At 39.4% G+C, this 12,415-nt stretch overlaps 1 non-coding gene across 1 annotated transcript; it reads left to right on the top strand.

Moving 5' to 3' along the window:
* The first annotated feature begins 11,418 nt into the window (after positions 1-11,418).
* Positions 11,419-11,526, top strand: LOC148554817 (small nucleolar RNA R71). The gene has a single exon (XR_015886988.1). It is a non-coding gene; the product is annotated as a small nucleolar RNA R71 (small nucleolar RNA).
* The last annotated feature ends 889 nt before the right edge of the window (positions 11,527-12,415 follow it).

A 12,415-nucleotide genomic window follows, 5' to 3' on the forward strand; every position in this document is an offset into this window, starting at 1 on the left:
AACTTCACCTCTTGGTGAATAAGTCATAATTGTTATTCGAAGGAGTTTGGACCTTACGTCTAGACCTACACCATTTTAGTTTCATATATTCCTTCGAAACAATATTGTTTTAATTTTTTTATTTCTTCCATTTTTTGTGTTTTTTCTTCTTTGTTTTCTTATTTTTCTTCTTTTTGAGAGGGTGAGGAAGAGGAGAGAAGGAAGACGGAATTTGAAAATTTTAAAAATATAAATTTTTGTTAAAAAATATAAAAATTTTAGTTGAAAAATATAAACAAATTAATTGTATAACAAAAAAAATACAAAACAAAACTTTAATTACATAACACAAAAAATAATTTTGACTTGTGTTTTTTTTTATGAATAACACAAAAATTTTATATATATTATCAATAAATTTTTTAATTTCTTTCTTATGTTTTTCCACAAAAAAATTAAGTTTATCTTTGTTCCAGCCTAATCTAACAAGGGCCGGGCCCCACCATACGGACTCCTGACACGACGGGTCATCCACCCACATGCGAATGTGACCCACGTGTTGCTTCATATCTTGATGGAGACTTGGATAGTTGGCAGAAGCTTTCAAACGGATGGGCCCAGGACAAAGGGCCAACCCGAAGTGCAACGTATAAATGGGGAGGGACCTACCCCTCCCCAGGTACGTTATTCTTACCCTAATTAGCCGCCTCTTGGTACAGATACTCACTTTAGCATTGGAGTGTCCTTATAGTTGGCCTCACCTGCCGATCCACCAACGCTCGGAACAATGCCTCTCTGTGGAACTCGCGCCCAGGTCCTGAAACACCCTCGATCAACCCGTTGCTCTTGACCCACTAACCATTTGATCCACCTTCCTCGCAAGCAACCGAACAATCTTCAATAATTTTTTGTTTATAATTACAAAGTTTTTATATTTATTGTCAATAAATTTTTGTATTTCTTTTATATTTTTTAAAAAATTTTGTATTTATCTTTAAAAAAATTTGTGTTTAGCATCTCAAAATTTTTGTATTTAGTTTAGAAAATTTGTGTTTGTTTTTCTTATGAATTATTTCTTCTTCTGTTTCTCTTCTGTATCTATTCATAATTTTGTCTTTTAAAAATACACACAAAAAAAACACAAATTCAAAGGTTGTTATATATCACTCTATTTAAATTATTTTGTATGTTATTTCAAATTTAGGAGGCCTATATTTTATCTAAGAATTAAAGTGATGTATTAATTAAAATACATGGACAAAGATCAATCGTACTCAAATTCGTCAAAAATTAGTGGAAGAGAAGCAATTAAGGGATCAAGTTCATTTGGAACCAAAACAAATTATATTGTTTATTGTAAGTATAATACCTATAATTAATTGGCGCCAAGATCACTAACTCATATAAATGGTATTATCATAGTTTTCATCATTCAAACTCACTAACAATTAAAGAATATAAGAAAGAATTTTTGAAACAAACACTAAATATTTTGATTTATGGAGAGATTATTAAAGTGAATGAGTTTCAAGCCTTTATATAGATAAAATATGATGACATACTTAGTTGCTAAGAAAGGTTATTATTGGCTATGAACAACTAAGTATAAGTTGTAATGGAAGTGATAAAACTTGTAGAAAGTTCAAGCCACTATTGTTGACTACTTTTAGCATGTAATCAAACTTTGCAATTCATATTTGACTTTACATTCTAAACACTTCTAGCATGTTGTAAGTAATTTGTAACATTCTTGAATCTTTTCAAGTTTTGTAGAAAACATCATATGAGTTATAAATTCTCAAATCTTCTAACAACTTAGTAATATGTGGAGTCTTCTAGTTTCTTGTACTTTTATTCAATTTGGCAACTTGCTTATCTCATGATCATTCATAATGATTCTAATATGGAGGTGGATACAAGTTAATTTATTTTATGCAACATTACCTCCATTAAATCAAGCTTGTAGAATTTATCATTCCAAACATCTTCTTCAACTTGTAAAATACTCGGTCTTTTTTTTTGAAACAAAGGAGCTCAACACAAACGTGGAGCGAACAAGCAAGAAACTACGAATGCAACACCTGTTGTAAACCCTATATAGTAATCTAGACAAATTATCCCAGTGTTATCTCCGGTATTGCCATCAACAACCAAAGGGATCTTCACGCCTCCACTCCCTGTAATTCAGCATCGACAAGTTGATGATGTCTTCAGCACATTTTGCTTTATTCTAAAACAAGCTCCGGTTCCTTTCTAACCAGACGTTCCACACAATTGCAAAGAAGCTTATGAACCAATTTTTGCACTCCTTTTTTCTATATGTAGCACCTGTCTAACTTTGAAAGTGTTCTTTCAGAGACCCCGAGATGGACCAAGGTCTGCCAAAATCAGATAACCAAGCGCACCACACCTGCCAAAAAAATTCACAGCCAAGGAACAAGTGGTGGACATATTCAACATTCTTACTACATAACACACACACACACACACACACACACACACACACACACACACACACATTCTCATCCTGATTAACAATTCCAAGTCGACATGACCTTTCCTTTGTGTTCACCCTGCCTATCAAAACAAACCAAGCAAGCATCTCAACTTTTGGAGGGACTAACCTTTTCCAAATAGTCTTGGTGAAGCTATAGCTTGTTATGTCATCCGGAAGTGTTTCCGCCTGCAATACCTGCACAAATGAGTTAGTAGAAAATACACCTTGTTTGTCAAACTTCCAGACCATTCTATCCTCTCTTTCACTAGATAGTTTAACCGGTCTCAGAGTATCATGTAATTGATTCACAATTTCCAACTCCTATTGGAACAGTTCACGCCTCCATTGGAAGTTCCAAATTCACTCAAACCCATCCTAGAAGCCACAAATCCCTATGACAGATCCTTTTTGGGATGAAACCGAGAAGAGCCTTGGAAACCTATCTTTAAGAGGTCCACAGCTGAGCCAGATATCTTCCAGAAGTGAGTTCTTCTGCCATCACCAATCTCCATAGACAAGTCAATTATCATCTTGTCCCTTATATGTTGCTCCTTGATCTGTAGCTGACATATGTCCTTCCATGGACCCCCTTTAGTAGGTAAAGTTTGGGTAGATAAAAGCTTAGTAGCGGAGAGATTATTACACAAGAAAACCATCTTCTTCCATAGAAAACACTCCTCTTTTGAGAATCTCCACCACCATTTAAACACAAGAGCAGTGTTTCGAATTATCGCATTTCCAACTCCTAATCCCCCTAGTTTTTTTAGGGCTTGGACTACATCCCAACTAACTAACGCCATCCCAGTCCTTCCATCCTCCTTACTCCATAAGAACCTTCTCTGTATGGAAATCAATTTCTCTGCAACTGCTTTCGGCATCTTGTATAAGTTTAAATAATATACAGGAAAGCTACTTAGTACTGCTTTTATGAGCTACAACTTTCCCGCTTTGTTAAGTATCTTAGATTTTCACAAGCTGGGCTTCTCCTCCACTTTGTCTATGATTGCCTTCGAGGTCTTGACCAACCTCAGATTGGCTCCTAAGGGGATTCCAAGGTATCGGACCGAGAGCGCCGCCTCCTTACACCCCAACGGACTGCACGTACTTTGAACCCATTGTGGGCCACAATTGATTGAGATCAAGCTGGATTTATCAAAATTGATACTCAACCTCGACATCAACTCAAAAAACCGCAGAAACCTCTTATAATTCTTTATAGTCTTCTCATCTGGTGAACAGAACAGCACTGTGTCATCAGCAAACTGGAGGTGTGACAATTCTATATTGTGTCTCCCAACAAACAATGGGGATATCTGGCCGTTCCTAGTAGGCTCACCAATCATTCTATGCAGTACATCCACTACAAGCACAAACAAAAATGGAGATAGAGGGTCACCATCTCTCAGTCCTCTTTCCATCTTGAATGGCTTCGTAGGCGAGCCATTTATCAACACCGACATAGAGGTTGTGCCAACACACTCCATCACCCATTCCATCCCATCTTCTGTAACACAATGTCCACAAAACTCCACTTGACCCTATCATATGCCTTTTGAAAATCGAGCTTGATTATTGCCACTTTCTTCTTCCTCCTTTTAAGCCAATGTACCATTTCATATGCAATCAGAGTCCCATCATATATTTTTCGCCCTTTGACAAACACACTCTGAGTCTCTCCAACCAGACTTGGCATAACTGATCTCATCCTCCTGACCAGAACCTTTGAAATCACCTTATACACACAGCCACCATACTAATCGGTCGAAGATCCTTTATCTCCTTTACTCCCATGAAATTTGGTGCCAACGCAACCGATGTGATGTCAGAGTCTGACGGTAATCTTGAGGTCTGAAGGAATCCTAATATAGTTGTCGTGAACTCAGTCCCAATCTCATCCCAGCACTTCTTGATGAAATTTATGTTGTACCCGTCACTTCCTGGTGCCCTAGATGATTCACAATCCCATATTGCCTCTTTAATCTCCTCAACCGATGGCAACACCTCTAGAGCTGCAGTATCCTCTCCAGCTATCACCTCCACCAGACCATCCCTAAAGCCCACTGTAGGAGACTTTTTCTGATGATATAAATTCTTGTAGAACTTTCGGGTGGCGTTTTTTATTCTTGCTTGATTTCTTACCAGCCTGCCAGTAATTACCAAAGCATCAATCTTGTTATTCCTTCTTCTTGTTGAGGCTATATTGTGGAAGTACCTGGTGTTTCTGTCCATGTCCTTCGCAAGTCAAGAATGTGACATCTGTTTCCAGTATAATTCTTTTCTGACATACCACTTCTCACAGCAAGTCACTAACGTCTTTCTTCTAGCCTCCACTGTTTCAATATATATTTCATTACTTACCATGTCATCTATCTTCTTGATCTCTTCCTCAAACCTCATAATTTTCTTATCCATATCACCAAACTCCCCAGAGGAACCATTAAAGCCTTCAATTTATCTGTAAAATGTATCTCCCCTAAGTCCCTCCATTTCTCTTTAACCATTTTGAGAAAATCTTCATGTGTGAACCACGAGTCTAGGCTTCGGAATGGTTGGTGCACGAAATTGTGATCATCAACAATGGCACCAAAGGACTTGGAGCTCTTAAATGTGAATCACACTTTGTCACAATTCCGCACAACTAACCAGCAAGTGCACTGGGTCGTCCAAGTAATACCTTACGTGAGTAAGGGTCGATCCCACGGAGATTGTCGGCTTGAAGCAAGCTATGGTCATCTTGTAAATCTCAGTCAGGCGGATTCAAATGGTTATGGAGTTTAAGGTGATGAAAATAAACATAAAGTAAAGATAGAGATACTTATGTAATTCATTGGTGGATTTCAGATAAGCGTATGAAGATGCTTTGTTCCCCTTGAACCTCTGCTTTTCTATTGCCTTCTTCCAATCATTCATACTCCTTTCCATGGCAAGCTTTATGTTGGGCATCACCGTTGTCAATGGCTTCATCCCGTCCTCTCAGTGAAAATGGTCCTGATGCTCTGTCACAACATCGGCTAATCAGCTGTCGGTTCTCGATCATGTCGGAATAGGATCCATTGATCCTTTTGCGTCTGTCACACGCCCCACAATCGCGAGTTTGAAGCTCGTCACAGTCATCCCTTCCCAGATCCTACTCGGAATACCACAGACAAGGTTTAGACTTTCCGAATATCAGGAATGGCTGCCAATAATTCTAGCTTATACCACGAAGGTTCCAATCTGAGATTAGAAACCCAAGAGATACTCATTCAAGCCATTGCTAGTAGAACAGAGGTGGTTGTCAATCACATGTTCATAGGTGAGAATGATGATGAGTGTCACGGATCATCACATTCATCAAGTTGAAGAACGAATGAATATCTTGGAGAAGAAATAGACTTGAGTTGAATAGAAAAACAATAGTACTTGTATTAATTCATGAAGAACAGTAGAGCTCCACACCTTAATCTATGGTGTGTAGAAACTCCACCGTGGAAAATACAAAAGTGATAATGGTGTAAGCATGGCCGAATGGCCAGCCTCCAAGGTCTAGGGACTAAACGTCCAAAGATGTGTAAAATACAATAGTAAAAGGTCCTATTTATAGAGAACTAGTAGCCTAGGGTTTACAGAAATCAGTAATTAATGCAGAAATATTCTTCCGGGCCCACTTGGTGTGTGCTTGGGCTGAGCATTGAAGCTTCCATGTGTAGAGACTTTTCTTGGAGTTAAACGCCAGCTTTTGTGCCAATTTGGGCGTTTAACTCCAGCTTTTGTGCCAGTTTTGGAGTTAAACGCCAGAATTCTTGAGCTGACTTGGAACGCCTGTTTGGGCCATCAAATCTTGGGCAAAGTATGGACTATTATATATTTCTGGAAAGCCCAGGATGTCTACTTTCCAACGCAATTGAGAGCGCACGAATTGGGCTTCTGTAGCTCCAGAAAATCCACTTTGAGTGAAGGGAGGTCAGAATCCAACAGCATCTGCAGTCCTTTTTCAGCCTCTGAATCAGATTTTTGCTCAGGTCCCTCAATTTCAGCCAGAAAATACCTGAAATCATAGAAAAACACACAAACTCATAGTAAAGTCCAGAAGAGTGATTTTTATTTAAAAACTAATAAAAACATAATTAAAACTAACTAAAATATACTAAAAACATACTAAAAACAATGCCAAAAAGCGTATAAATTATCCGGTCATCACAACACCAAACTTAAATTGTTGCTTGTCCCCAAGCAACTGAAAATCAAATAAGATAAAAAGAAGAGAATATACAATAAATTCCAAAAACATCTATGAAGATCAGTATTAATTAGATGAGCGGGGCCTTTAGCTTTTTGCCTCTGAACAGTTTTGGCATCTCACTTTATCCTTTGAAGTTCAGAATGATTGGCTTCTATAGGAACTCAGAATCCAGATAGTGTTATTGATTCTCCTAGTTAAATATGTTGATTCTTGAACACAGCTACTTTTATGAGTCTTGGCCGTGACCCTAAACATTTTGTTTTCCAATATTACCACCGGATACATAAATGCCACAGACACATAACTGGGTGAACCTTTTCAGATTGTGACTCAGCTTTGCTAGAGTCCCCAATTAGAGGTGTCCAGAGCTCTTAAGCACACTCTTTTTGCTTTGGACCACGACTTTAACCGCTCAGTCTCAAGTTTTCACTTGACACCTTCACGCCACAAGCACATGGTTAGGACAGCTTGGTTTAGCCGCTTAGGCCATGATTTTATTCCTGTGGGCCCTCCTATCCACTGATGCTCAAAGCCTTGGATCCCTTTTTTATCACCCTTGCCTTTTGGTTTAAAGGGGAATTGGCTTTTTCTGCTTGCTTTTTCTTTTTCTTTCTTTTTCTTTTTTTTTCTTTTTTTTTCTGCAAGCTTTCTATTCACTGCTTTTTCTTGCTTCAAGAATCAATTTTATGATTTTTCAGATCATCAAATAATATTTCTCTTTTTCCTTTCATTATTTCAAGAGCCAACAATTTTAACATTCATAAACAATCAAATTAAAAAATATGCACTGTTCAAGCATTCATTCAGAAAAATAATAGTATTGCCACCACATCAAAATAATTAAACTGTTTTAAAATTTGAAATTCATGTACTTCTTTTTCTTTTTCAATTAAAAACATTTTTCATTTAAAAAAGGTGATGGATTCATTTTCATAGCTTTAAGACATAGACACTAATGATCATGTAATAAAGACACAAACATAGATAAACATAAAGCATAATTTTCGAAAAACAGGAAAATAAAGAACAAGGAAATTAAAGAATGGGTCCACCTTAGTGATGGCGGCTTGTTCTTCCTCTTGAAGATCTTATGGAGTGCTTGAGCTCCTCAATGTCTCTTCCTTGCCTTTGTTGCTCCTCTCTCATGGTTCTTTGATCTTCTCTAATTTCATGGAGGAGGATGGAATGCTCTTGGAGCTCCACCCTTAGTTGTCCCATGTTGGAACTTAATTCTCCTAGGGAGGTGTTGATTTGCTCCCAATAGTTTTGTGGAGGAAAATGCATCCCTTGAGACATCTCAGAGATTTCATGAGGAATTTCCTCATGCTCTTGATGAGGTTCTCTTGTTTGCTCCATTCTTTTCTTAGTGATGGGCTTGTCCTCATCAATGAGAGTGTCTCCCTCTATGTCAATTCTAACCGAATTGCAAAGGTGACAAATGAGATGAGGGAAGGCTAACCTTGCCAAAGGAGAGGACTTGTCCGCCACCTTGTAGAGTTCTTGGGATATAACCTCATGAACTTCCACTTCCTCTCCAATTATGATGCTATGGATCATGATAGCCCGGTCTATAGTAGCTTCAGACCGGTTGCTAGTGGGAATAATTGAGCGTTGGATGAACTCCAACCATCCCCTAGCCACGGGCTTGAGGTCATGCCTTCTTAGTTGAACCGACTTCCCTCTTGAATCTCTCTTCCATTGGGCGCCCTCTTCACAGATGTCCATGAGGATTTGGTCCAACCTTTGATCAAAGTTGACCCTTCTAGTGTAGGGGTGTGCATCTCCTTGCATCATGGACAAGTTGAATGCCAACCTTACATTTTCCGGACTAAAATCTAAGTAATTCCCCCGAACCATTGTAAGCCAATTCTTAGGGTCCGGGTTCACACTTTGATCATGGTTCTTGGTGATACATGCATTGGCATAGAACTCTTGAACCATCAAGATCCCAACTTGTTGAATGAGGTTGGTGAGAACTTCCCAACCTCTTCTTCGGATCTCATGTCGGATCTCCGGATACTCATTCTTTTTGAGCTTGAAAGGGACCTCGGGGATCACTTTCTTCTTGGCCACAACTTCATAGAAGTGGTCTTGATGCACCCTTGAGAGGAATCTCTCCATCTCCCATGACTTGGAGGTGAAAGCTTTTGCCTTCCCTTTCCTCTTTCTAGAGGTTTCTCCGGCCTTTGGTGCCATAAATGGTTATGGAAAAACAAAAAGCTTTAGCTTTTACCACACCAAACTTAGAAGGTTTGTTCGTCCTCGAGCAAAAGAAGAAAGAAGAGAGTAGAAGAAGAAGAAATAGAGGAGATGGAGTGGGCTTTGTGTTTCGGCCAAGGGAGAGAAGTGGTGTTTAGGTTGTGTGAAAATGAAGGAGTGAAGATGGGTTTATATAGGAGTTAGAGGGGTGTGTATGGTTCGGCCATTATGGGTGGGTTTGGGAGGAAAAGTGGTTTGAATTTGAATGGTGAGGTAGGTGGGGTTTTATGAAGGATGGATGTGAGTGGTGAAGAGAATGGTGGGATTTGATAGGTGAGGGGTTTTTGGGAAAGAGATATTGAGGTGATTGGTGAATGGGTGAAGAAGAGAGAGAGTGGTGGGGTAGGTGGGGATCCTGTGGGGTCTACAGATCCTGAGGTGTCAAGGATATCTCATCCCTGCACCAAGTGGCGTGCAAAACGCCCCCTTTCTGCCAATCCTGGCGTTAAACGCCAGTCTGGTGCCCATTTCTGGCGTTAAACGCCCAGAATGGTGCCAGACTGGGCGTTTAACGCCCATTCTGCTATCCTTACTGGCGTTTAAACGCCAGTAAGTTTCTCCTCCAGGGTGTTCTATTTTTCATTCTATTTTTTCTTCTGTTTTTGCTTTTTCAATTGTTTTTGTGACTTCACATGATCATCAACCTATAGAAAACATAAAATAACCAAAGAAAATGGAAATTTAACATAGATAAGTAAAAATTGGGTTACCTCCTAACAAGCGCTTCTTTAATGTCAATAGCTTGACAGTGGGCTCTCATGGAGCCTCACAGATGTATAGAGCAATGTTGGAACCTCCCAACACCAAACTTAGAGTTTGAATGTGGGGGTTCAACACCAAACTTAAAGTTTGGTTGTGGCCTCCCAACATCAAACTTAGAGTTTAACTGTGGGGGCTCTGTTTGACTCTGTATTGAGAGAAGATCTTCATGCTTCCTCTCCATGGTAACAGAGGGATATCCTTGAGCTTTAAACACAAGGGAGTTTTCATTCACTTGAATGATCAGTTCTCCTCTGTCAACATCAATCACAGCTTTTGCTGTGGCTAGGAAGGGTCTGCCAAGGATGATGGATTCATCCATACACTTCCCAATCTCTAGGATTATGAAATCAGCAGGGATGTAATGGCCTTCAACCTTTACCAAGACATCCTCTACAAGTCCATAAGCCTGTTTCTTTGAGTTGTCTGCCATCTCCAGTGAGATTCTTGCAGCTTGTACCTCAATGATCCCTAACTTCTCCATTACAGAGAGAGGCATGAGGTTTATGCTTGATCCTAGGTCACACAGAGCCTTCTCAAAGGTCATGGTGCCTATCGTACAAGGTATTGAGAACTTTCCAGGATCTTGTCTCTTCAGAGGTAATCTCTGCCTAGTCAAGTCATCCAGTTCTTTGATGAGCAATGGAGGTTCATCCTCCCAAATCTCATTACCAAATAACTTGGCATTTAGCTTCATGATTGCTCCAAGGTACTTAGCAACTTGCTCTTCAGTGACATCTTCATCCTCTTCACAGGAAGAATACTCATCAGAGCTTATGAAAGGCAGAAGTAAATTCAATGGAATCTCTATGGTCTCAGTCTGAGCCTCAGATTCCCATGGTTCCTCATTAGGGAACTCCATGGAGGTCAGTGAACGTCTATTGAGGCCTTCCTCAGTGGAGATCACTGCCTCTTCCTCCTCTCCAGGTTCGGCCGTCTGAGACGTGTTTATGGCCTTGCACTCTCTCTTTGGATTCTCTTCTGTATTGCTTGGGAGAGTGCTAGGAGGGAGTTCAGTAATTTTCTTACTCAGCTGACCCAATTGTGCCTCCAAATTTCTAATGGAGGACCTTGTTTCAGTCATGAAACTTTGAGTGGTTTTGATTAGATCAGAGACAATGGTTGTTAAGTTAGAGGGGCTCTGCTTAGAATTCTCTATCTGTTGCTGAGAAGATGATGGAAAAGGTTTGCCATTGCTAAACCTGTTTCTTCCACAATTGTTGTTGAAACCTTGTTGAGGTCTCTGTTGATCCTTCCATGAGAGATTTGGGTGATTTCTCCATGAAGGATTATAGGTGTTTCCATAGGATTCTCCCATGTAATTCACTTCTTCCATTGTTGGGTTCTCAGGATCATAAGCTTCTTTCTCAGAAGATGCTTCCTTGGTACTGCCTGTTGCTGCTTGCATTCCAGACAGACTCTGAGAAATCATATTAACTTGTTGGGTTAATATTTTATTCTGAGCCAATATGGCATTCAGAGTATCAATCTCAAGAACTCCTTTCTTCCGAGTTGACCCATTATTCACAGGATTCCTTTCAGAGGTGTACATGAATTGGTTATTTGCAACCATTTCAATGAGTTCCTGAGCTTCTGCAGGCGTCTTCTTTAGATGAAGAGATCCTCCAGCAGAGCTATCCAATGACATCTTGGATAGTTCAGACAGACCATCATAGAAAATACCTATGATGCTCCATTCTTAAAGCATGTCAGAAGGGCACCTTCTGATCAATTGCTTGTATCTTTCCCAAGCTTCATAGAGGGACTCACCATCCTTCTGTCTAAAGGTTTGGACTTCCACTCTAAGCTTACTCAATTTTTGAGATGGAAAGAACTTTGCCAAGAAGGCATTGACTAGCTTTTCCCAAGAGTTCAGGCTTTCCTTAGGTTGTGAATCCAACCATGTCCTAGCTCTGTCTCTTACAGCAAAAGAAAAAAGCATAAGTCTGTAGACTTCAGGGTCAACCCCATTGGTCTTGACAGTGTCACAGATTTGCAAGAATTCAGCCAAGAACTGATGAGGATCTTCCAATGGAAGTCTATGAAACTTGCAATTCTGTTGCATTAGAGAAACTAATTGAGGCTTAAGCTCAGAGTTGTTTGCTCCAATGGCAGGGATAGAGATGCTTCTCCCATAGAAATCAGGAGTAGGTGTAGTAAAGTCACCAAGCACCTTCCTTGCATTGTTGGCATTGTTGTTGTTTTCGGCTGCCATGGTTTCTTCTTCTTTGAAGAGCTCTATTAGGCCCTCTAAAGAGAGATGTTCTTTAGCTTCTCTTAGCTTTCTCTTCAAGGTCCTTTCAGGTTCAGGATCAGCTTGAACAAGTATGCCTTTATCTTTGTTCCTGCTCATATGAAAGAGAAGAGAACAAGAAAGTAGGGAATCCTCTATGTCACAGTATAGAGATTCCTTGAAGTGTCAGAGGAAAAAAAGAATAGAAGGAGGGGATAGAGATGAGAGAATTCGAACTTATCAAGAGGGATAGAGTTCGAATTGCACCTTGAGGAGGGGTGTTAGTCCCTTAAATAGAAGGATGTGAAAAAAGGGGAAGAAATTTTCGAAATTTAAGTAAGAGATTTTGAAATTTTGGTAATTGGTTTTTGAAAACTAAGATTGAGAAAGAAATCAAGTGATTTTTGAAAAAGATTTTGAAATCAGAAATTAAAAAGATATGATTGAAAATTAATTTTTGAAAAAG

Source organism: Arachis ipaensis, chromosome B6 (assembly GCF_059453495.1).
Source record: "Arachis ipaensis isolate K30076 ecotype BB chromosome B6, ASM5945349v1, whole genome shotgun sequence".
Lineage (NCBI taxonomy): Eukaryota > Viridiplantae > Streptophyta > Magnoliopsida > Fabales > Fabaceae > Arachis > Arachis ipaensis.